Source organism: Motacilla alba, chromosome 3, assembly GCF_015832195.1.
Source record: "Motacilla alba alba isolate MOTALB_02 chromosome 3, Motacilla_alba_V1.0_pri, whole genome shotgun sequence".
Taxonomy (NCBI): domain Eukaryota; kingdom Metazoa; phylum Chordata; class Aves; order Passeriformes; family Motacillidae; genus Motacilla; species Motacilla alba.
Genome location: NC_052018.1, coordinates 97,277,990 through 97,303,629, shown reverse-complemented (window position 1 = coordinate 97,303,629; position 25,640 = coordinate 97,277,990).

Genomic DNA, 25,640 nt, shown 5'->3' with positions numbered 1-25,640 from the left:
GGACAGAGAGGTACATGACAGCAAGGGATAACACAAGCCAGCCTGTGGGAAATAAGCAACTGTCAGCACTCACATGTGAGTGTTAAAGTTATATATTTTTAAGTGTGTATTTACACAATCTCAGATATCAGATGTTGCATCAGCTGGTCACATCATGCTGGCTTCACAGTCACTGCACAGGGGAAAAAAAAGCAAAATGCTCTTTCCTATGGATAGAAGGCAGCAGTGTAAAAACCCATGCAGCCTTTTATTAGTTGAATCATCCTTGCTGTAGCTGACCTAGGGTCTTTTGTACCTAATGTTTTCAGGGAGATAATTTTCACAGCATACCTCAGCTTCTTAGAATGCTCTCAGAAAGCAAAGTCAATCCTAGGTCACTCTTCCAGTGTAGTTTCCTTTGTACTAAATCCTACTTTCAAGAAAATTCCTGCCATGGTTCAGTGGTATTTAACCTATCATATAATATCCAGGTTTACTGTGTTAGAAGAAGCAGAACAGTATTAAGCTTTTCCCACAAGCCTGTGATTGCATTTGACCCAGTAACCTGTATTAGATTAACATTTATTCTACAACTCCACAGCAAGCCTTGGACCTGGCTAAGCAGCAGTTTATGGAGGACACTAACCATTTTTACAAGTGCAGCAGGAAAAGGGAATTGAATCTAAGGGAGTAATTCCAAACAAGTATGTTGCTGCAGCGGTTAAATTGTTTATACGAGGAGTTGGGGAATTACATCTGACTGACCTCTCTTTTTATCTGCTTAAAAGACAAAGTGCAGGTCTCCATGGCAAGTGTTAACTCCTGTGGAATGCAGCATAAAAATGCATCATGGCAATAGAACCTCAATCCCCATCAAGGAAAGGGATCTTCAAAGGAATTTAAGTAAGTTAAAATCACCAGGCTTAAAAAGTGTTTCACATTAGCCTACAGACGTGTTCCTAAGCATTCCTGCTCACAAAGCAGGCACTCTCCTGCACTTGTCAAAAAAGTTGGGGGACAGGAGGAAGGAGGTAGGCGTGGTGTTGCTTTTTATTTATTAATGTAGTTTTGCATTAAACTTAACCTCATGTGAGTATAGCCAGATTAGGATTGCTATTATCAGCATTTAGAATAGAGGGGGCCAAATCTTGTGCTCCACTGACTGATTAAATCCTCTGAGGACTTTAGTTCATAGAGTTGAAACAGCTTCTAAATCCTACTGAAAACAGATAAGCTTTAAAATCTGTCAGGAAAACCACTAGAGAAGGCTACTAGGGTTAGGCTTCAACAGGCACTACCAAGGTCTTTTCTGTTTAAAAATTTACAGGGTCAAAAGCTGGACAGGAGGATTATCATAATAAAATTTCATTTCATGTGATGTTTCCAACGTATCTAAATTTATTCATCATCATTATTATCTTCATCATCATCATCTTATCTGCCTCTTTTCCCACCAGTATCATACAACTAGTAGATGTGTAAAGGATATATTAACAAAAACCTCAAACAAACAAACAAAAATAAACCACATTACAAAAGGAATTAAATGAACTTCTAATTCCCATTTCTCCAAGTCAAAAAGCCACTCAGTTTCCTGAAAAATGCAAGCATACTCCCAGAAGACAATGATGCAGCTGAGGGAATACAAACTTAATCTAGGATTTTCAAAGTTCAACATTTAGAAATGAGAAAAGGGAGAGAAAAGTTCACTGTCAGTATAACTTGGATTCATTCAGTCACTCTAAGAGCCTCTTCTGAATGCAACAGGAGGAATTTATAAACTGAACTCCCATCTTCAAAACTGTTGGAGAGCTGGACGAGAACAGGCCTCTCAAAGAAAGTGGGGTTTTCTCTCTCACACCCAGAGGACAAATCTACAGTGTTTGCAGCAGATTCCAATTATGTTGCTGCTTTGCAGAGAGCAGAAATTGTGCTGAATAAGATCAATAAGATCCCATAAATAGAAGAATCCAGTGGGGAGCTTGTCTGGGGTCAAACTTACTAGGGTGGCATATAGAAAGGTACTGGCTTGGTGTAGTTTTGTAGGGACACAGATTGGCACTCATTGAAGTGGATGATTAGTACAGGGTCTGGTGAGATGGAGTCAATTTTTCTCATAGCAGCCCTCAAAGTGTGGGGTTTTGCAGTGGTAGCTAGAAAGGTGTTGATGACAGATCAGAGTTTTGGCTACTGATGCATTGCTCTCCACAGCATCAAGGCTATGTCTCCAACATTCCTCTCTGCCATCAGTATTTTGGGAAGGAAAAAACCTTGAGAAGGCACATAGCCAGGGCAGCTGACCCAAACTGACTAAAGGGATATTCCATACCATATAACAATGAAAAAGAAGGGGAGGGGGCACTCATTAGTAGGACATTTGCCTTTCTCAGAAACCATTCCTTCCCAGGAAGTGGATGGACATCACCTGCTGATGGAAAGTAGAGAATAAATCTGTTTTCCTTTGCTTCCACACCTGGCCCCTGCTTTTGTTTTTCTAAAATGCCTTTATTTTGATCCACAAGGGTTTCTTTCCACCTTATTTTCTCTCTCCTCATCCTGCTGAATGAACCCAGGCACCCAGTGAAATTCAGCCCACCACAACGATCAGAAGTTAAAACAGAAAAAATCCACATAAAAGTAGGGGAAGGTGCACAGGCTGGAATTGTACACCGATCTTGTGTCTTTTTTGATTCTCCAACTCAGGCCAAGATTTCCAGGAAGGCCATAAATCCCAAATCACAAGGAATGCAAAAATTATATAAATTGTGATCTGTTTATGAGACATTTACCTTTACTTGGTAAGGCTGTTTAGACTCAGCAGCACAACCCAATTTGACTCCATTCTGTTTTGGGTCCAATTAGAGGCTGATGAAATGCTCTCTTACACAAAGATAAATAGATGCAATTCTGCAGCCCTAAGTGCTGTGTGGTTATGTGGTTCTGGAGGAACTGTCCCTCCTCTGAAGACAGGTGGAATCTGGAGGTTAATCCTGTGAATCTGTTAGTCCTCACCCAAAAGAAATTGAGGATTTGGCCTGAGTTTTTCAAACCATTTTATTCAGAAGAGAAGAGGAAAGGTGGGGGAAGAGGGGATTGGGAAGGAAAACAATGCTTAAGTGCACCTGGGAGATGCTTTAAAGACAGAAATGGAATAGGTCTAGGTCTTAGATGAGAGTGGAATCTGCCCTCTGGATGCCACCTACAAACAGGCTTGAGCACATTGATGAAACTGTTCAGCTGAAGCAATTCCTGTCAATACAATGAGCACTGGGTAGAAAGAACAGTGTTTACAAATGCCCTATTTTAAAGCCTCTGTGCAAGGAAAAAGAAAACAAAATATTTTTAAACAACAGAATCAGACACTAAGTGTAAACTCTACACAGTCCCTCTCTTTCCTTCAAAATAATCTCATCTTGCTCTTCTTCTTCCAATGCTGGGCACTGAGCACAGGTCAACTTCCAGGAGCAGATGTGAAATGGAGGGAGCTGGTTATAGCTGGCTGTGTGGGCTTTGCATCCTTATGCTTTGCCTGGGCACAGGATGCCTAATGGTTCACCTCTACCTTCACTTGCTTTTCTTTTTTTCACTGTGCTGGCCACTGAGCAGCAATATTTGCCTGGAATTTGTAGAAAAGTAACTTTCCCAAAAAAATAGAATTAAAAAAATTTCAAGAGGAAGATGATAATAGAGAAAACACAAAGAGGGAGCTCTGTCTTTTCCACAGCATTTCCTGCTGTGGAAACACCGCTTAAATGGAAAAATGGGATTCTTCTTTCACTACATACATTCAAGGACTGATCCTGCCCCTTGTAAAGCCACTGTCAAACTTGCCATTACACCACTGGGCCCTGAATGATGTATCATGGTGGTAGCAGATGCAAATCACCATCCTGGAAATGCATGGAAGAAATCTGTTCTAATTTAGCCGGTTCAGCATTAGTGGGAGTCGTAAAGCATCAGGACAGTTTTCTTGTATACAGTGTGGGGGATTTAAAGTTCCTGCTAGAGAAAACATGCTCAGGTAGAGCCATTTAGCAGTAGTCAGTAGCATTAATTACATGTGTAAGACACAATATGGCATCAATGCAGTCTTTGGATTCTGTACCCCTCATTAGCTGTTTCCCCATTAACCTTGACTGGAATCATATTCTAAGCCTAAGTAGTAAGATTTTTCTTTTCATTTGTGAGCATCTCCATTTCATCCTTGAAGCTTCTCAAATTCTTATTCATTGTAAATGGTCCTGCTTGTAATAAAGTGCTAGTGGAAGTATTTACTGTTTGCTGCCTAATTTTGTCCTCGTGGAAGTCAATGGATGCCAGCTCCAACAGTAGTTAATACACCTTTGAGCACATACTGTGACCTTTCTCCAACTCATGCCTGACTTCATTTTCAGATCTCATTAAACAGAAGAAATTATCATCTGAAAGAGCAAAACCAGAAATGTGCAGATTTGCTGCAGAGCTACAGAGGACAGCTTGATTTAAAATGCAGCATGGTAAAAGGGAAGGAAAGCAGTGGGGGGAAGGCAAGATCCTTCTCATAGTCCCACTAACAGCCATATGAAAATAAACCTGAATGAGAAAGAAGAAGCTTAGAGAACCACTGTGTTGGAGTTCTTTTAGTCTTGTTTCTTGGATGTTTTTTGTGTTTGCTCTTGCCAGTGCAAGCAATCTGAATGAGGAGTTCAGCTGCCAGGATGCCAGGAATTTTCTCCTTGTGCTCTGGCTCAAACACTGCATTGCTTGGAGATTCCTCTTGCATGAGGGCCTAAATTCACATGTGGGCACAATGCTCTACTCAAATAGCTCCCTTCTTTTCCTATTGTCTACCTTGGAAGCAAACACACAAGCAATCCTGTTTGTCTAAAACCAGTCAGGCAACTCTCCAACATTTTTCCCATTCAGTGAGTACACAGTGGTAGCAAGAAACTATTTATGCATTGTCTCCCTAAAGCCTTCTAAACCAAAATTATGGCTTAGTTGCTAAAGGTCAAATGTGCCTTGGCTGAGAGACAACTGTGGGCATTCCAGCACAAAGCAAAACAAACAAAAAAAAGCTATTCCACAATATATCAGCCTGAGACAACCAACAGGAGGGCATCAAGAGCAAACAGAGATCCAGAAGACTTGCTCTAGGGTAGGGGGGGAGAAGACCAGGGGAATGGGGGAGTCAGAAAAAAAACTTGGAATACATAGGCCACAGTTAATAACGGGGAGAGGCAATGGCTGCCCTGCAATATGCCATAGCCTGCTACAAAGAAGAAAATTCTCTTCTATCTCCTCTGAGGATAAGGCAAGAAATCAATGGGTTAAGTTACAGGAAGTGAGATCCAGGCTTGTCCTTGGGAAAGCCTTTCCAGCACTAGGAAGAGTTTTGCTTTAGCAAAGATGGCCTGAGGAAGGGTGTCAAATTTCTGTTATGGGAGGTTTTTAAGAACAGATTTGCTGCATATCTGTCAAGGAGGGTTAGGTCTAGTTGATCCTGCCTTGGGGAAAGAGACCAGGCTGGATAACCTATTGTCCTTTCTAGCTCCATTTGCTAAGGTTCAGCGATACACCTTGCTGTACTTATATCAGCAAGCTAGATAGAATTAAGAAGTAAAGCTTCAGTGTCTTCACATGCAGTCTTGTAAATTCTTAACAGGTAGGCAAATCTAGCAGCACTGGAGCAAGAAATTTATTCTACATATCCTGGACTGGAAGTGCAGATGCACCTTGATCCTGCAGCAGGCAGGGGGCAAGCAGGTAGTGAACTGTGCTGGGCTGTGACACTTTTCTCCAAGTTCAGAACTGAGGCCCCAACATCTGCCGTAGGAAGGTAAGAAAAATGGTGCTGCCCTCAGAAGATTTCCTTTGCAAGGACAAGAGTATTTGTCACTATCTTCAATTTCAACCAGAGTTATAACAAAGGGCATAAGAACAAATTATAAAAACTGGAGAGTTCTAACCTACCTGACAACATTTACCAGTGTGTGGAAACAAAAATTCTAGCAACTCTGACCGAATCCATAAACCAGCACTACCTCCAAGGTGATATGACCAAATTCAAGTTAAACATATGTGTGAGACAGTGTTCCTGCATATTTACTGAATAAAAGAAGCTGGATCATGCTTGGTTTTTTTTGTCTTGGGTTTTTAGGTTTTTTTAATCACTTTTGCTTCCTACCAAATAAGTGGAAATCTTTGAAGTATTTGTAAACAACTAGCACATATATGTATAGATGTCTGAAGACTTCCAGCCTACTACTTTTGACTCATGGTACTGCGATTAGCAATGGCAAGGGAACAATATAGTAACTTTAGATGGCTCAGAAATACCCAGGTTTCGTATTTTTAAATACAGATGTGAAAATTTCATAGTGTTCCCTTTATAGATCATTTGTTTTCACCTTCTATTTAAGTATGCCTCCTTGCTGTTGTAGTGATTTTCTCCTTTATGATTCAGTGTGCTTCCAGTTCTCCTACATTTCTTGCCTCTCCAGAGAATACCTACAAAATCATAGAATCATAGAATAATTTGGGGTAGAAGGGACCTTAAAGATTACCTGGTTTCAGTCCATGTGCCATGGGTAGGGACACCTTCCAAAGTACCCGCTTGCTCCAAGCCCCATCTAACCCAACCTTGAACCCTTCCAGGAATGGGGCACCCACAATACCTCAGTGAGCAACTTGTGCCAGTGCTTAACCAAACCCACAGTAAATTTCTACCTAATATTTAATCTAAACCTGCCCTCCTTCAGCTTAAGGCTATTCCCCTTTATCTATGAATACTTGCCCTTCTAAAAAGTCTGTTTGTTGGTTAAGGACTCTTCCATATTACCTCTGAAATATGTGACTCATGTTCAACCCTGGAGAGCTGAAGGAGCTTCTAATTATATAAAGCTAAATAAAGGCTGTAATATCTAGCCTGTCTAGGCATTTTTGTCAAACAAAAAGAGCCAAGTGGAGATCTTTTGGCCACTGCCTGCATTTGATAAACTTGTTCTTCTGTAACATTAGGACTTTACAGATGGAGAGTTTGGACCATCTCCATTTTCATTTGAAAGGTGAGTGCAGGTATGTGCAGGTAACTATTGTGTTCTTCATATTCTTGGTACTCTCATGGCCTCTCCATTGCTGATAAGCAGAAGAACATCCATAAAAGCAAAACAGAGAGTAGGCTGGGAGGGAGGGAAGGAAGGGAAGAGAAGTTCTGGGAAGGGAAGGGAAGGGAAGGGAAGGGAAGGGAAGGGAAGGGAAGGGAAGGGAAGGGAAGGGAAGGGAAGGGAAGGGAAGGGAAGGGAAGGGAAGGGAAGGGAAGGGAAGGGAAGGGAAGGGAAGGGAAGGGAAGGGAAGGGAAGGGAAGGGAAGGGAAGGCCATCTGTGCTATGAAAGAGGCAAAATGTGTCTGCTTGGCCATATTTCTGTGAAGCGACAGCTACATCCAGTGGTCGCTGAAGCTAATTGACACAAAAGCTGAAGAGACATGGAGTTTGGGGGGGAAGGGCCAAGGCAAGGAGTACTTTGGTTCTCAATACAATAACCACTGCTTCTCTTCTTAGGCCTGCCATACTGTTCTGATTTAGCTGCAGAAAACAAGCCTAGTTACTATGAACTGTGACAATAATGTATTGTGTTTCTAATCACTCTTGCAAGGGAAAATCAATTCTGATTTTAATAGTCTTTCTGTATGCCTTAAAACAAGTTATTTGCCTTTATTATATATATCAATTCAGAGAAAATTTGTTGTTGCTCACTGACAATCTAATGTTCTCTTAGAAAGCTTTCTACAACCATTCAACTCTGCAACCAACACAGTCTCAAAAGGATCATTTCGAATGCTCTCAATACCTAAAACAAACAAACAAAAAAAACCAGAAAAGGCTCCTTCCAGCACATCAGGGGCAGCTTCATCTATGCAGAGACCTTGAAATCAGAGCAGGAGTTCTTATTTCACAGTTTTTCCAGGCATTACATACATAGATGGTTCTTAGATCCAGCCTGCAGTGGCCATCAAAAAAAGCATGATGTGTTCTAAGACAGGAGTATTCACTTCTGCTTACCAATTCAAATAGACAGTGCAGGGCACAGGGATTACTTGTTTTGTCTGTTAGCTCCCATTTGGGAAATTCTTATGGCATTTAACTGAAGAGAAGTTCGTTTGTACAGAATTAGTTAATCAGCTTTATTCTTCTGCCAGTATTCTTGAGAATAGTTAAAGATTAAGGGAGTAGCCTTCATCTAATCATTAGATTACTTTCCTTTCAATTAATTAAAATTTAAGTTTGTAGAGGTTTCATCCTGCTTGCACACTGCAAAACACTCTCAAAAGGAATGGAACAAGTCTAATGGCTGTGTAAAACACTGTCTACTACCCTTCCAGATGAAGAAGAAAAGACTGTATTCTGCCATGTTTCTTGGACACAGCTTTTTCTCCTGCATGCTTAGATGCTCCAAGAAAGGCAAGCAGGCCTATGGCTGCAAGACAGTTAGTTAACTCTTTGAGTATCAATCTCTTTAAAGATTTGCTGAAAATGCTATGAAGTCCAGAAAGACAGAAGGATAGGGAGAAGAAGGGAGAATAGAGAAGCAGAGTGCTGTAAGAGAAAGGAAATGCATCAGCTTGGTCTTAGGCATTAAATATGACTCACTGCATTAACTACATTATGACTCACTACATTAACAAGAAGTCACTGGATGATTTTTAGGAGCTACATACGAATTCCTAAAATGTATCAAAAGTATTTTGGGCTATTTCTGCTCAGTCATTCCATAGAAGATCACTTTTATACTATAAGGTATTTAAAAAAATATATGCAAAAATGCTCCCTCTCCTCAGCTCAAGCAGCAGTTCTGTGTGATTTTCTAGTACCAAACACGCAGGTGTAGCACACTGAAAACATTTTGCCCAAGACTGCTGCCTCAACATGCTCCCACCATTCCTCCACATACATTGCCCTCCCCACTTCTGCCGCCTCAAGAAACCCCAAACCAAACAAAAGAGAAATCAATATTAAAGCAGCATGTTTCTGTGGAGTACAAATCCAAACAGCCCATAGCACAGTGAGAGAGGGAAGCAGTAAACTTCCTGAAGGTGACAAGCAGCCTGATCCCTGGGAACTACCTTTCATGCTCAGAACTGATCACCAAAGCACAGGAATCAGCATTTATACACAGGGTCCAAACTTCACAGCTGCTCATCTCTTTCCAGCAGTGCAAACATAGCATCATCTTTGCCCCTCCATCCTCCCCTAGTGAGGTGAAGAATGTGGACCCCATCTACCAGTTGGTATTATTGCTCCTTTTTATTCTTGGCCCTCTTCTCCACCCCCCCCCCCCCCAAAGGAAACACTTACAAGCCTGAGGAACAAAGCACAGATGGCACCGGCTTCCTAGTCCCTGTGTGTGTCTATGTCTGCCTGCCTGGTGCTGTTAGGAGTTGAAAAGGCTTCAAAAGTTTTGAAATACCCATGATACCATCAAGCCAAAACATTTAAGGAATCTAAATAAACCTCTAATGTTCCCAAAAATCAGCTTTGTAGTTGTGCCAATCACAGGCTGCCAGCAAAGCCAGTCTTCATCAAAATCAGAAGAGCTGGAATCAACATTTACTGTGAGGGGGGAGCAGAATTAAAGCCAGTATTAACTGTTAATGTATCTGCCTTCAATAAATAATGTCAAAAGGATGCAGTTGAGTAGTTCTAGAAAAAGAAAAGGAAGGTTGTTGTTTTGCCTATTACAGCGTACTCTAAACCACAACATAAAGAATGCTTTTGAAGAAATGAACAAATTTCACAGTATCTGGAAAGCACAGGCACTTGAGAGCCAAGGTGGTGTAACTGGAGAGAGCTGCACTCACAGAACTTGAGAATCTGACTCAAAGTCACCTTTAAGGGCAGCAGGGGATGAGGAACAGAAATTAATCTTGGGGCTTAACCATACTTTGACCATTCAAATGAGACATCTGTTTTCCTTCAAATAAAAAAAAATTTAAAAAAAGGAAAAAAAAGGGAAAGTATTGCTTTAGAAGACATTAGGTACCAGTACAGTGCTGCTACCCTTATATGGAGAAGCTGTAAACTGGAGACTACTAAAGTCGGTCAAATCAACTTGACAGACAAGAAAGTGACTATGTCACCCCAGAATACTCATGTCTCTCCTGCTGCATCCCTTCCTGAGAGAGGACAAAAGTCCTGATGTTACCTTGATCTGGAAGCATTTATTTGAGAAAATAAGCAGGCTGTGGTTAGTTGGTTTTGTTGTTTTTTGGGGTTTTTTTAATATTTGATTTAGTCAGACACGTGGCTAGAAAGAAAATGCAGTACTTGAAGACTGAAAGTCTCTGTGTTTATGGGGCATTACACAGACTACAAAGGTCACTCAGCTGTCAAAATTTTGTCATTTCTGATTTTAGAGGACAGTCTCCCTGGAAACATACTGGTTTTCAGGCAAGTGGAGGCAATACTACTTCATTCCTCTTAACAGAAGAGGCAATTTTGGGCAAAGCATGATATTTCATCAGCTAAAAACTTCCCTGGACAAGACTGATGGGGGAAAAAAAATAAAATCTGGATTTGTAGGGCTGCCAGTTAACAGTATTCTTATCAGGAAGGAAGCTTTCAATAATTGGCATTTTTCCTGAAGCTTTAGATCACCAAAATGAGCTGGTTACATTACAACTTCACCTGCAATTTTAGAAGATGTATTTCCAGCTCAGGAAAGACAGCACCACAGGGACAAGTCTGAACACCAGAAGCAAAAGTGTTCTGAAAGTATAACCCAGTATTGAAAAATAATATAAACCACCTGTTCCTCTTGCATTTTTGATCTGCCAAACTCTGGATTTTGATTGTATGAGGCTGAGTAATACCATCTACATTTAAGTGAAAAATGCTGCAGTTTTAACATTTTCAGTTAGTCCCAAGAACAATTAAAAAAAAAATCCAATATTATATCTGGGAGCATCTTTGAACCATGATGGTGACATCTAGCTTCTAGCATTAAAATGCAAAATTAATTGAAAATCAAAGTCCCTGTTGAAAATTGCATCACAGCAAAAAGAAAGATGCCAAAAGTAGTTTCCTATGAAAAGCACATTTTATTCTCCCAGTTGAAACACAATTGAGATCCAGAGGTGGTGGGTTTGCCTTTTGGAGTTGTTTGGTTAGTTACTTGGTTGGTTTTGATTGATCCAGTGAGCTCTCTGGTCTCTTACCAGGGCTTAGTCACTCAGCTCAGGACTGTTTACCTGCTACCTGTGGACACCTTAGCCTCACACCTCCCCTTGCAGCATGACACTGTAATAAGGATGAACTTCATCACAAGACAAGTCAGGCTTTCAATCACTGTCTTCCCCCTGCTCAGTCTTAACAGGATCATTTTCCCAGAGCAACAGCTTTCAAAATGAACTATTATTGAGCACTTCCAGAAATGTGGCAGTGCAGAATGGAGGCTGAGGCACCGAGTTCTGAAAGTTTTATCCAGAGGATGAAATCAAGACCTTCAGAAAATTCAAACACAGTAGGAGAAAGCAACCTTCAAATGAGGATATTTGGCACTAAAGACAGACATCTCTTTCCATAACATTAAGGGCAATCACAGTCTCTCATCATAGCAGAGTTAAGTGGTTCATTCAGATTCAAGTTTCTGATGATTTTGGAGTATTTAAACTGAAGAATGAAGGTTACAGCATGCAGTCATGTCAGGACAAGAAAACAGGTAATTTCTTTCTTTCCTTGCTACTGCCATGGCCAAGAACTTTTTTTAATTTTTTTTTTCCCCAGAATGTGTTCTAGCAAAGGAGAAATGAATATATAAATTAATATGTAAATAATTTTCATACTTAGAGTTCCTTGACCTCTGCAAGTATAAGGTGGATATGATCCCATCAGTGCAAAGGTCACATATACCCCGTTCCTAAACCAGACTGCTAGAAAATCCCCCAACAACTGAGGAAGTACATTCATGGCCATTGTAGCAAATACATTGAAATAGTCATTACCGAGACTATCACATCTTCCTCTTTACCTTTTCCTGATTCTTTTTTATTTCTCCAGTCTTATCCTAATCTCAGTCTTTTCATTGTGAAAGACCACATTCTTAGCCTGTAGCTAAGGAGGAAAATACCATCCTTCTTAGCCATCCATATGACTAACCTTCTATGTTTCTGGTTTTCCAGTTTAAACTTCAGTAGTTGAACAACATAGGAGATTTTAAGTCACATTTCTGCTCATGAAAAGAAAGAAAAAACATCAACAAAAACACCAGAACAAATTCATAAACCTACAATAAACTTGCCAGTAGCTTGGAAAGGAATACCAAGTGGCATAGTGCCACTCTGCCCAAATATATACACAGTCTTGTCTATCAGTAGACAGGATAACAAAAGAGACAAGCAGCTTGCACTGGAGTAGTTGCATAGCTGATTTATTTTCTTAACAAAATAAAGGGTAGATTCTAGACTTTGTTTGATGCTCCTTTTGATGTGTTTTATCAATTGTATTAATGGCTCTCCATTTTCCTGTTTTTCACAGAATCACAAAATCGTCAAGGTTAGATGAAACCTTCAAGATCATCAAGTTCAACCATCAACCCTGCAACACCATAATCACCTCTATACTGTATCCCCAAGTACCACATACAGATGTCTCTTCCAAAGAGAGCACTTCCAGAGACAGTGACACTACCAGCTCCCCAGGCAACCTATTCCAACGTCAAATCACTCTTTCAGTGAACATTTATCTTCTAATATCTAATTTGACCCTCCTCTGGCACAACTTAAGGTCATTTCCTCTCCTCCTCTCACTTGACACACAGCAGAAGAGATGAATACCCACCCACCTCACTACAGCTACCTTTCAGGGAGCTGTAGGGAGCAGTGATGTCCCCCCCTCCGAACCTCCTTTTCTCCAGGCTAAAAAACCCCAGCTCACTCAGCTGCTCCTCTTAGGACTTGTTTTGCAGATCCTTCACCAGGTTCTTTGCTCTTCTCTAGACATGCTCTAGCACCTCAATGTTCTTTTTGAAGTGAAAATTCCAAAACTAAACACTGGACTTGAAGTGCAGCCCCACCAGTGCTGAGTACAGTGGGACAATCCCTATTTTTAAACTGCTGAAATTAGTATTCTACCCCTCCAATCTTGAAAGAAAATTCAGCCCTTGCAGATAAAAGCCTCACCACTGGCTGTAGCATAGGCAGCATAGGCAGCTGATTGCAAACATGCAAATCCTCTTTAGCTTTTGTATCCTACCTTGGGGCTGAGTTGCCAGTGTCCAGAGCTGGTAAGAATGAGGCATTACTGCTTGCACCAGAGCCTGGAATAAATATATTCTTTGTGAAATTAGTACAAAATATGGAACATGTTTCTACTTACCATTGGTTTACATGTATTCTGTGCCCTAAAGTAGCTTGTTTGTGTTTGCAAAGGCTTGGCTGTGTTTTCCCAGATGTAGCTCAGCTATCTGCTGCAAGCAGACACCATCCTGCACTGTTAGTCCTGGGCTCTGGATTCCCCATGCCTGGTCTGGCCTCTTAACCCCACCAGTTCAGGCACTGTCAGCTTGATCTCCCTGGCACAAATGCTTATTCTTTAGAATCCTTATTTTGAGATGCTGCATCTACAGTCTCTCTGTGTTATAATCAAGACATGTGCTGTCAAATCCCCAATAAGGTAAATGTGTTCCAGTGAGCAACATCCCCATCAGAGACCTCAGCTTAGGGTTTAACTCTTCATGAATTAGCTGAAAATAAATATCTTAGAAATAGACTTTGCTCAGAAACAAAGCACTAGAGTCATGAACCTGAGCAAGAAACACCAGATACTGACCTGATCCGCTCCAGTGTCCAGAGTGCACACAGTGTTTTGGGTTGCACACCTTGTCCTCCAAGTACCTTTGAACACCCCATTTCATTTTCTGAGTCAGACATGAGCCTCTGGCCAAGCATCATGGCCTGTCTTGCCTACAAGATATTGTCCTAAGCAAGATGTAAAGTATAGATAACAATCAAGTATGGCAAAATCCACTGGAGCTGGCATACTGAAGTAGGCAATACAGATACATATTAATTTACCGCAGCTTGTAACACAAAGTTGTAAAAATCCAGAGACTCAAGATGTGGCCTATGTGCTCCCCTTGTGGATGCAATTCTCATTACAGTTAATGAGAGCTGTGTGCCCATCATATGTGGAGTACAAACTCTGAACAGTGAAATGCACCATATGTTTCAAAAAACACCAAAATTTGATACTAGTTCTCATTCTTCTGGGAAGTCATATAGGGCAGTGATGGCTGGACACAGGGCCTGAACTCTTTTTTAATACAGTGAGAGCTCCTTCTCATGCAGATGGCTTATATTTCCTGAAAAACTTCCAGAAATTAATTACAAGTTCAGAAAATGGAAAGGTGGAGAAACCTTTGATGTTTGACCTTTTTTCCACATTTTTGTCTCCCACCCAAGAACCCCAAAGCCTACTATCAAAACCCAGAAAGTGTTGCATACTATTTTCACTCAGGTAAGAAAAATTTAAGTGACAAGCCATGTGAAGTGTAAAGTATGGAGTTCTACCTCTGCTACTGGCACAACTGTGCTGATAGAAGTAAGATCTCAGATTTCAGAGCCAGCAGAACCTCCAGTTCTAGGTGCATGCAAAATGAGGAGTTTACAAGAGATAGTGATGAATCACTTTCTGGCAGTGTGGGAGGTTTTAAAGCCATTTAAGCTACAGCAGCTCTGAATCAAGGATACTGAGTCAGCATTAACCACATGACTTACAGCCAGCATCTTGGGCAGAAAGCCTGCTGGGAAAACTTCTGTTGATTACTTCTAAAACCAGAAATACAAAGTACAAGATGAATCTTTTGCCTTCTAAAAGGTCACTAGATATTTGCAATACACAGCAGCTCTGCCTGCCCCTTCCTGGGCTTTCTGTTTCTTTATGGCATACAGACTTCTGTGGAATACAAAACATTCCCATTGTGTTACAGCCTCTTGTACAGCATTTCCTACAATGAATATGACCAAATGGTATCAACTAAATGTGGAAGAAGCTGGAAAGATGTCAGGCACAACTCAAAGCCAGCCCATTGCACAGCTTGGGAAATAATTCTGTCAATTACTACTTAGCTGAACACCAGCTATTAGGCACCATTTGATTATTATTTTCATGTTTGTAGCTCATACTGCTCAGCACTCAGCTGAGTGGATGAAAAATTACAAGAGTGGCCAACAAGCAACTTCAAGAAAATATTAAGCCTTCTCCTTCTTTCAAAATAATAATAAAGAAATGGTTTGATCAGGTCTGAGGCCTGCTTCCAACACCGAAACAGCTTTTTCATCCTCAGCCTGTCAACCAGACATATTGATCTCAAATCAATCTAGAAAGACAATTCATTCAAAACTTAACAACTTTCCGAGCATGTAAAATAAATTTTCTCCTGTACAGAGAAGTGAGAAGAAACCAGTATTGTATCTATGAGCACATGTAGCAAATGAATTTGATATTTTCAGTTTATTCTACAGAAAATATGGGAAAGTTCGTATTTCTGTGTGCACATACATAACATACAGTCCTCTGTACACACCTGGGTTTGGTACAGACCTCATTTAAAAAGTCAGCCTTTACTGCATTCCCACATTGTTGGTACAGAATAATAGCACAGAGGTAGTCTGCAAAGTCCTCTCCATTTTCCCTCCTTTTAGGCAACAAAGCACACATCCACACAAATCAGTGGCCACAATTCTAGAAGCCAAAGGAAGGGCGTCTGTTTAGTGCTTTACGCTTGAATTTATTATAATCAATTCTTTGTTTCTAGGAGTTAAAAACAGGCAAGATTTCTGCCCCTGTACCACCTCCTGATCTGTCAACAAGGAGTTTTCCTTGCTCTACCCTACAGGCTGGGCTTGTAGTGATTTAACTAGAAGTGAGGAACAAGCATGATGATCCTTTGTTGTCCAAATTTTCAATATCCTGGTAGAGTAGCCAGACTGCCAATGTCACTTCTTCGGAAGTGACATTGGACCCTCAACCAGGACCCTCTCAGATGCATCCAATGAACCAAAGGAATGGGCCATATCTCCTCCACAGCAGCAGCAGAGTCCTGAGCAGGTGAAGTTCTGGGGCTCTAACACAGACATAACCTATTTCAGCAGTGCCTACAGAAGTTCCCAGAGATCATGGGAAGCCTGTTCTATTATAAGCAGGCAGGTCTAACCCACAAACCAAGCTGATAGTTTTTCATTTCATCTCAGCCTTACCATGCTCTGATTTATGATCTTTTTTTTTCTTTCTTCAGCTGGAGCTACAGTTGGTCGTGTCAACCACAGTAATCACCTGACCATGAGGTGGGGGACAGATGGGGGGAATGGAACTGAGACAAGTCTACTTACGTCTTGGGAGGAAAAACAGTTCCATAAATTTAAAACAACATCTAGAAGGTAGAAGAAGTATGACAACACTTTTTCCATGTAAATAATGTCATACCTGTGAGGAGGGGCCCTTCAGTGATATTTCATGAATAGGCTCATTATGTTGTACCGGACCCACAGACAGTTCAGTTGCCTTTTTGCCTAATTATTTTTCTTATTTATTTTGCTTGATGTGTTGTATATAATCAAATGCTTTATGATGCCAGCTCCTGCTAAGATATTACACTGTGCAGAGGCATGTCAGTAAGGTTAATCAATCTATATTTTCTGTACAGAAAGATCCTGCTGTGACATTTGATCATCATGTGAAGCTCTGAGGAGGAAAGAAGGACTCTATCTACACATATTTTCAGAGCTCTATATCAAAATCTTCAGAATAACTTAAGGTTTGATTTCAGTGTCATCTTCATCTTTTTACAAATAGAAAAAGAAGAATTGCATTAGCAGGAGTAGGCCTGACTCCAGATGGAGGCCCTGTGGAAGAATTTAAACACAGTCCAGCTTAGCTCAGATCCTATTGGCCTCCAAGAAAAACATTCAGGAGAAAAATTAAATCCTCTGAAGTAAAATATTAAGATATTCATGAATGGAAACTGACTTTTAATTATTATTCTCTCTCTCTACATTTCATATTTTTAATGTAAAATGTCATGTAAAACCTGACTTTGATAAAAATGGCAGGAAATGTTCCTTGCTCAATTAAATTACCACGAAGATCAGCTTAACATCTGCTTGGCAAACCCTTCATAAATGCATGGCATTAATATTTAATAAAAATATCTATAGCTTTGGTTGGTCCTGGAGACATTTCACACTTTGTTCACACATGGTGTTTCATATAATTATTCTCTAAACGCTGTCACTTTAGTACTTTAGCAAAATAAAAGCTCCAAGGATGATTAAATATAGCAAGCGTATCTTCTGGAATAGAGCGTTCCTCCAGGAGACCATTTCTACTGACTCTTGTGTTATAAGGAAGAAATGAAGAAAGGAGAAAGTGGAAAAAATTTAGAGGAAAATAGAAGACCTCAGTACTGTTGTCAGTACAGTTTGAATATAGTCAGAATTGCTATGTTCAAGTAACAGTACAGAAAGCAGAGCTCATTCAGAGCAAAAGAAGTGAAAGCAATTCCTTAGCACTCTTTAGTCAAAGCATAACACCTACTTGCAGAGAGTTACACTGAAAACCTTATCAATAAAAGTTTAATAAATAAATAATCAATAAAGTATATTTACTCCATTTATTTGATTGATTCCCACAATAATTCTCACAAAACCCCTGCACAGCTGTGTGCAGCGCCTCAAAGATACCTAAATCCTTGTTTCCACCACCTGGAGTCTGCTAAATTTCCTAATCCTAGAGACTACCCTATAGGAAGCTCAAGCTGGAGCCAGATGATCCAAGAAAGTGAGACAACAATAGTGTTACCTGCACATCCCATCCTGGTTGGGACTGAGTGCAGAGACCAAAAAAGGCCACACTCAGCACTACTAAACAGACCTAAACCCTTCTAAATCACACTCTGAAAAGTATCTTGGCCATTTCCATTCTTTTCCAAATACACTGATATCAGTCTCATGAAAGAAGAATAAAATCTCACTTTGAATGAGACAGACATCAGTATTGCATTGAAAGTTGTTTATATACAGAAAAAAATTATAAATTTATTGAGGGGAAAATAAAAAGTGAAGAAAAAAATAAGCACAGCCCTCCAGGCTTCCCTCCATCATCTCAGACATTCGGGGCATTCACTAAAGATCCTACAATAGAATCTAGTACTTAAAATAATCAGTGGAATGATTGTATATGTGTTGGTGTATGTGTGTGTGTGTGTGTGTGAAGCATCTCCAGCTATTAACACTTCTCAACTCTTGCTTGACAGAGACAAGAAAGAAATTTACCTAAACACTGGAAATGGAGAAGCTTCATCTTGAGTCAAGCCTTGGTTTCTTCCTCCCAAAGAAAAAAAAGATTTATTTTTTTTTTGTGAATAAGAAAGATTTTGTATCAGTTGGCTCATGGAAGTATAACTAACAAGAAGTGATGGGATGAAACTGAGTATGGGGCAGGGGAAGAGACAGCTATCTGGAAAGATTCAACAAAATGGCTAAATGTTAGCCATTAGGCTGTGGCATAGTCTCCCAAGGGAAACAGCTGAGCCCTAGTGATTGAGTCTTTCTGTAACTGCCTAGGCAAAGGATGGGGAAAAAAATTCAGTGTAGTACAGTCCTCCATCTACAAAGAGCATAAAAGATGGTTTTCAGTAAGCTTCTTCCACCGCTAATTTTGATGGCCCACCGTTTTGCTGAGCTCTCTGTTGATGGAAAATCAGTTCTATTTGACAATTTGTGTCTGGGGGAAGGCGGCATCCCATGACCCCATGATGAAATGCTCTGACAAAGTGGAAGACTTAAACTCTCTCCACCACATTGCCCAGATCCGGGTACAGACAGCAAAGGAGCAAATGGGTTTCACTGAACTCACACGATCTTGATATGAGTAAAGGGTCAAGAAGTTGAGACAAACAACAATATGAAAGAATAATGTATTTAGACTGGTTTTGTTCCCTTAATTGTTTATTGATAAGTATGGACTTTACTGCCCCATGAAAAAGGCTACAGGAGAATACAGAGCTCAAAATGATGTAAAAAGGTTTATGAGATGGGAGCTTACCCCAGGGATCTGTGTAATTATGAAAATATCACCACAAAAATCCACCAAAGAGTAACAGAAAACTTAGATAAGCTTTAAAGACATAAAATTTACAGGCTACATTCTTGACCCAAACAAATCAACATGGCTTTCTCCAGCCAGCAGAACCACCAGGATTTACATCATTAAAAATCTGACCCCAGCCCTGGAGTTGGCTCTGGCAGTACAACAGCCTTCGTGATCTGAACGTAAGCAGAGCTGCCCTGAGCACAGTCCTTAGTATCACACTTTGACAATGTGTATATATATATATATATATGTTTTGTTGGTTTTTTTTTTTTTAAGGATATATCTGGTCAAAATAAAGTTGTGAATTCTGTGAAGTCCAAATTGACTTTTTGTGGGATGGGCAGGTCAAGATTTATCCTTGGCTCTTATATTCCTCCACAGTTACCTGCTAATGTCTGACACTGAATGCACAATTATGTGAACCGTTTGAGTCTTACACAGTATAATCATTCTTTTCTTAGTTATGATCACTTTGTGGCACTGAATAGTCCAATCTTTGGTTAGTATTTCAAGTAGACTTGCAATGAAGGAAAGATGGTGACAGAGAAGAGTACTGAAAATGCACCTTAAACCCACTGTCCTTCCTCAAAAGAAGTTAAAGCAGAAAAAAAAAAAAAGTCTCTTTTTCATGAAAAGTAGTTATGATCACAGAGTTATATTGGAGTACACTAATTTTGTGCAAAATTTGTCTAGAGACTCCTCAATGTGTAGACAACTTACAACTGTTACTGTTCATTAAACAGCATTTTACAAGAGAGAGCCTAGCTCAGGCTTATGGCTATTTTTCATTCACACTTTCTGTTTCCCCAACTGCATTTCCAATGTTTTGCATATGGCTACATCGAAGCTAAGCCTAAATAAAAAGTTAGCATCCAAAGAAGGAGCCATTACATCCTATAACAGTGCGTATGTAAAGTGCATGTAAATTAAAAGTGATCTTTTGTTTAAAGCTTATGATTTCAGCTCTGCAGCTTTAAGGAATTTATTTTTTTAAATCACAGTCAAATTGTGTTAAAATAGAAACTGATAGGAAAATGCTCACAACCAGAGCTCTAAGTTCTTATTTTTGTACTTTAAGTGACCAGTTTTCCTTGAAAGTTGTTTTAAATTTGTTGTATTCCACAAGAATGCTTTACGGAGCTGGTTTTCCAAATATTCCAGTTTGAGCAAAGCAAATCAAATGTTTTGCAAGTCAGCTTGTTCTTTCAATGTTTACCTACCCACACCACTCATTCAAACTTTGGTCTCACCTGCTCCAAACTCATCTAAATCACTCAAGACTATTTTGAAGTGTTGTCTGGCACCAACTGACAAAGTTACTGGACACCTTTTCTCAACACTGGGGAGTGTAAAAGCCACAGTGTTTGTGTGTTAACTTTTCTTTGTATTTAGTCTACCTGAAAAATTTGAATTTGTCCTTCCCTATACCACTGTCAAAATACTGTATACCATTAGTAACTTGAACCATGTTCTCACTGTTATCAGATATTTAGCAGAGTTGAGGAAGACAATATGCAACATGCTCTATTGGATAATCTCCCCACAAATATGTTTCTTCCCCTCAGAATTTTTCTGCCCTCCTGAAAATACCAGTATTCTATTCAAGTTATCATTTCCCCACCTTCGTCCTCCTGTTGCTTTTCAACTGTCTTTCAATGCATACTCAGAGAGAGAAGCACACAGTATTCTCAGTCAGGCAAAGAATTATCCTGCTCTTCCTGCTGGCAAGCAGAACAATAAATACCCCTTTCAAAAACTCAAGCATCCCACACTTGTGAACAAGTTGCCATAAAACTGCAGCAGAGCAGCCAGACATTACTGATGCTCTTGCTGTTTGTCCCATACCCCTCAAAACAGAATTTGACACAGAGAAAGAAAACAGACTCAAGCAGCAACACAGGATATTTTGGGGGGACAGAGCTGGGCACTTGGAAGAGGGGCTGTATAAAAAAGTGCTAATGTGCAATAGCACAGCATATTGAAATTGTGAAGACAGGACCATCTGGGGCATCATGTTTCTGTTTTCTAATGGAAATGGAAATTATAATGTTTGTGCTATAGGCCCTCTAAGCAATCTTTTGCAGCCTGAAGAACTCTTTATTTTGATTTGTTTAATTTGTTAATGAGGTTGGGGAGAAGTCCATGTTAGGGATCATTACTTAAGGCTTTAAGACATGGAGACTGAAGAAATTACTGTCTGAGGAAGTAGAAAATCTTCCCACTTGTCAGCAAAACACATAATTATGCCAAGCACATGAGCTGAACCAGCATTTTTTGGTCCTGATGTCCAGGCAGGGTGCAGGTACATAACCTGAGGCAAGTGCTTGTGACTTCTTATAGCAGTCCCCCCAGCAACTCAAAGCCACAGAGCAGGGGCAGCACAGAGGGAACCAGCACATCTCAGCAGGCACATGTGATGAGCATGTTGACTCTTTGAGATCCTTAAGAGAGGAAGTCTCCTCACAGGTGTTTAACCATTGCGTCGGACATATCTAAGATGCCTGAAAACATGCTTGAGCATGTTTCTAGGCATAGGAAATGTTATTCTGCATTAACTGAGACAAAATTAGGTGAGAAACTTCAGATTAGTTAAGTGTAGAGTTTAGTTTTGCTTAATACAACTAACAGAAGCAACAATTTATTTTTTTTTAACAAAAAGATATTTCCATGTCTTTTCTCGACTTGGACCAATTTTTCCCTTATGCCAGTATAACAACATGACAATTTTACAAATAATAGTGGAAGGCAGAGACAGGGAGGTAACTCCAAAACACAGATGTGTATCCAAGTGTGAGGCGTATCTGAAAAAATGGTTACTTATCCCTTAGATATCTGTGTAGAGTCTGTTACAGGCCAAGCTGTTTACATTTTTTACACTTTTAGTTATTACCTTTTTACAAACTATATACAAGTAAAACTTTAATATAAAGTGCAGAACTAAACTCCATTACAAGAACAAATGTACTGTTCCAGGAGACCTGTTACTGAAAGAGTTGAATATAATGCGAATCTGCAGTTTTTCTAAACCAGACAGTTTTAAGTCTGTACTTGACACAGATAAACATATGCAACTGCTTTTCTTTTGCTACCATCAGCTAAAACCCACCAGTGTGTGCTGAATTGCCACACTTTGCTTGTAAGAACAGACATGCACAGGTAGGTCCCGTAAGCAGACACAGACAGCTCAGATGCTGAAGTACAGACAACACGAGAAGCAGGATTTAACTAAACTCTGCTACTGTATGGGCTGGGTAAGTAGCAGTGAAAACTCAGCCAAAGACTCCTGTGAAAAGACAATGAAGCTTAGCTGGAAACAGACTCAAGGAAAAGAAGAACGTGATTGGGGAAGGAAAGTCCTCACAGAGCAACTTGAAAAGCAGGTCAGGGTTCTTGCATGACAGAAGTGCAATGATATCTCAATACTGGCATTTCATTCAATGTCTTGTTTTCCGAAAACAGAGCTGATTGGAGAATTAGGCTTTTATCTATGCCAGAATACAAAACTATTGCAGTGAAGGTCAAAGAAGAAACTAACAACTGTATGTCACCTCTGTTTTGCTAAAATCAGCTTACAGCATGCTGAAGTTTATGTAAATGTCTATTCTTTCTTTTGGAAGCCTCATCCTTATTTTGTTACCTAACTAAACTCTAAAAGCCTCACTATGAGCATCTCCTCAAAGATTCACAAAAATCTGGCCTCAGCCCACCATTCTTCCACTCCAGCTAAGATGCATTTCACACAGAATCAAGAAAGCTTCAAACTTCTTGGGGAAAACTATCTTTCTGAAAATGATGTTAATATTAGGCTAATTTTTTGTCTCTTTATCTCATTTTTACTCTGAGAAGTGAGGAGAATTCAAACTTATCCCAGCTTTAATATCTTCATACCTCCAGGTGTGGCCCCTGGTGTCTCTACTCCAAGTCCTAAATTTCCTTTCTGGTCCATTAAGTCATTTCTTATGCTACCAGTTCTTCCCAGATAGCTGCTTCCTTAATAAAGTGACTAAGAACAACACCTTTACAGGGCTGAAAAACTCAGGGAATACAGGTGTCCAGTTTTGGTTTTTTTCTCTCTCCAGGTAACCTTTCAGGAAAATACCTCCTCGCAGACTGTTACTAGAGGACACAGCTAAGCAGTAAAATGCCAGATCACTTGTGGAGATGAGGAGGTGTAAGAACTGCTATATTGCAAGTAAATTTCTTAACTGTTAATGTAAGAATAAGAAACAAAGATATTTCTGGAGTTTTCAACACTCACAGAAAAATCTCTCAATAGCATTTACCTTAAGGTTTGGGGCACTATACCGAAATCAAGTTTACCTGCAAGCTAACTGGAAGCACGATCCACTAGCCAAACTTCACATTCTACACACACAAAAACTACACATTTACACCAAAGTCTACTTTGGCTACAGCCCTACTGAAATAATGGCCGTTATCAAAAGGAGTTCTTACTCAAAATTAAAACTGGAAATAAATTCACCCGAAAGTGCATTTTCGATATGTGACTTTCTTGGTAGCTGCTTCATGCTCCTATTTTTGTTCTCTGGACCAGAATACAATGATCAGGAATATCAGCTGGCTTAGACATTATTTCACTTTGGTTTTGATGTAACTTTGGCAAGTGTCCTCAATCAAAGAGCAGGTTTTTCTGTCCTTTGGCTGCTGGATATAGGTCTCTTAGGGTTTTAACTACAATAGTAGTGTTCAATGTTAAGAAATATGGTTTTAAACATACAAAAAACCAAAACAAAACAAAAAAAAAGCCTTACTCTCTCCCCATATCTTACTTGTGATAAGTAAATACATTTTATTTCCTATAACAGCAAAGTGCAGCACTTTAGGTACAACTCAGTAGAAACTGAATAAACCATTTAGCTGAAAAGTTTCAGGTAGTTTATAACACAGAAACAGAAAATGCTGTTTACATTTTAACAACATCATTATACTTTTAATGGCATTAGTTTCTGGGAATTTTGATCAGTACAGGGAGATCATTAGGTAGTCTGAGTAGATGTAACTACAGAAGAAATGTTACAGAATTTAGGATAAAACATATTAAATTACTGCAATCCTTCTACAGTTTTCATTCAATTCTGAATGAAGCGTTTTGTCTTCCACAAAGCAAATCAGAGATCTTTTACAAAATATTTTTCAGAAGACTATTTCCCAAAAAAAACTGTCAGGCAGGACTGTGGGAATAACTTCTTTTCAATTTGGCAGCTGAATTAAAACTAAGAAAAAAAGAAAAAATCCTTCTATTCATGCTGAACCAAAGTAGAATAAGTTTCAGTTTTGTCTTATTGGGCCAACAAAACCCAAAACTTCCATTTCACTTGACACAGATACTTCTATTAATAAAATTAAATCAGATATAAAGAAGACTGAAATTCATCATTTATTTTGTGGCCAGAAGACAACATCTGGAGAGGAAGTAGAAAGTCTCATGTAGCAGGCGCAGGCCATGCAAACCTGCCTTGGCGTTCAGCAGCCTAAGATAGGCAAAATGCTGAGTCATGATGACTGGACCTTAGGAGCCCCTCTCTCCCGCTTTCAGACCCTTGCTTATCTCTCTGTAAGGCTATAGGTCACTTTCCTTTTAACCCTTACCATTGGACAATTCTCAATACCCTTTTGCCCTATATAAACCCCTGTTTCTGCCCGGTTCATTTGAAGAGCCATCCTTGATTCCCTTCGCAGAAGAGCTACAAGAGAAGACCAATAAAGACATCTCTGCGGACTCTTCATACTCCTCTCCTCCTCTCTTCTCCCACGTCAGCCGAATGCCTGCTGCCTGCCCCAGCAGAGCCTAGCAAGCTAAAAGCTGAAATCACTTATAAGCTGAAAATCACAAGAGCTGTGATCACTAATGCTTGCTAAGGCAGCTGGCGGCCAGGCGCTGCTCAGAGTTCGGACAGGCAGCTCTTATCAGGGCTGAGCTATCTGGGTTTCTAATGCAGCCATCTGGGGACACCCCATGACCCAGCGAGTGGCATTAGTCTCAGTCCTGCTTTCTCCTATGGAAATTACAGTCCATGCCTCACTTCTCCACCCACACAAAAACACCTACAGGGAGAAGTATTATTCGCACTTTGTTCAAATGATACAATTTAATGATAATATTACAATATCAAAAGCTAAATATTGCCTAGAGCCTAGGCAAGAAACAAGTTCTCCTACACGCTGCCTTCAATACACTCACAAAAGTCATTCCCTTTCCCAGTGCAGGTTTCTTTTAATACAAAGAAACTCCACCACGAGGCGAATGAGATCAAGGAAAACCCACGTGGTGCTATCAGGCTCCTGAGGGTACTAATGAGCCTTCATTGCCCTGATGGTCCAGATGGGACTACTCAACCACCTTGCCCTTGCCCCTAACAGATGTCCTGCCTGCACCTCTCACCCTGGCCATGCCTCATCCTTGAGCCCCATCTGTCTGTCACTGGTGTTCACTGGTTCCTCACTACTACCCCATGGTCCTGCTCAGGGACTGCCACAGGGCTTCACCCTGGTGGGGCAGACACTGCCCAGCTC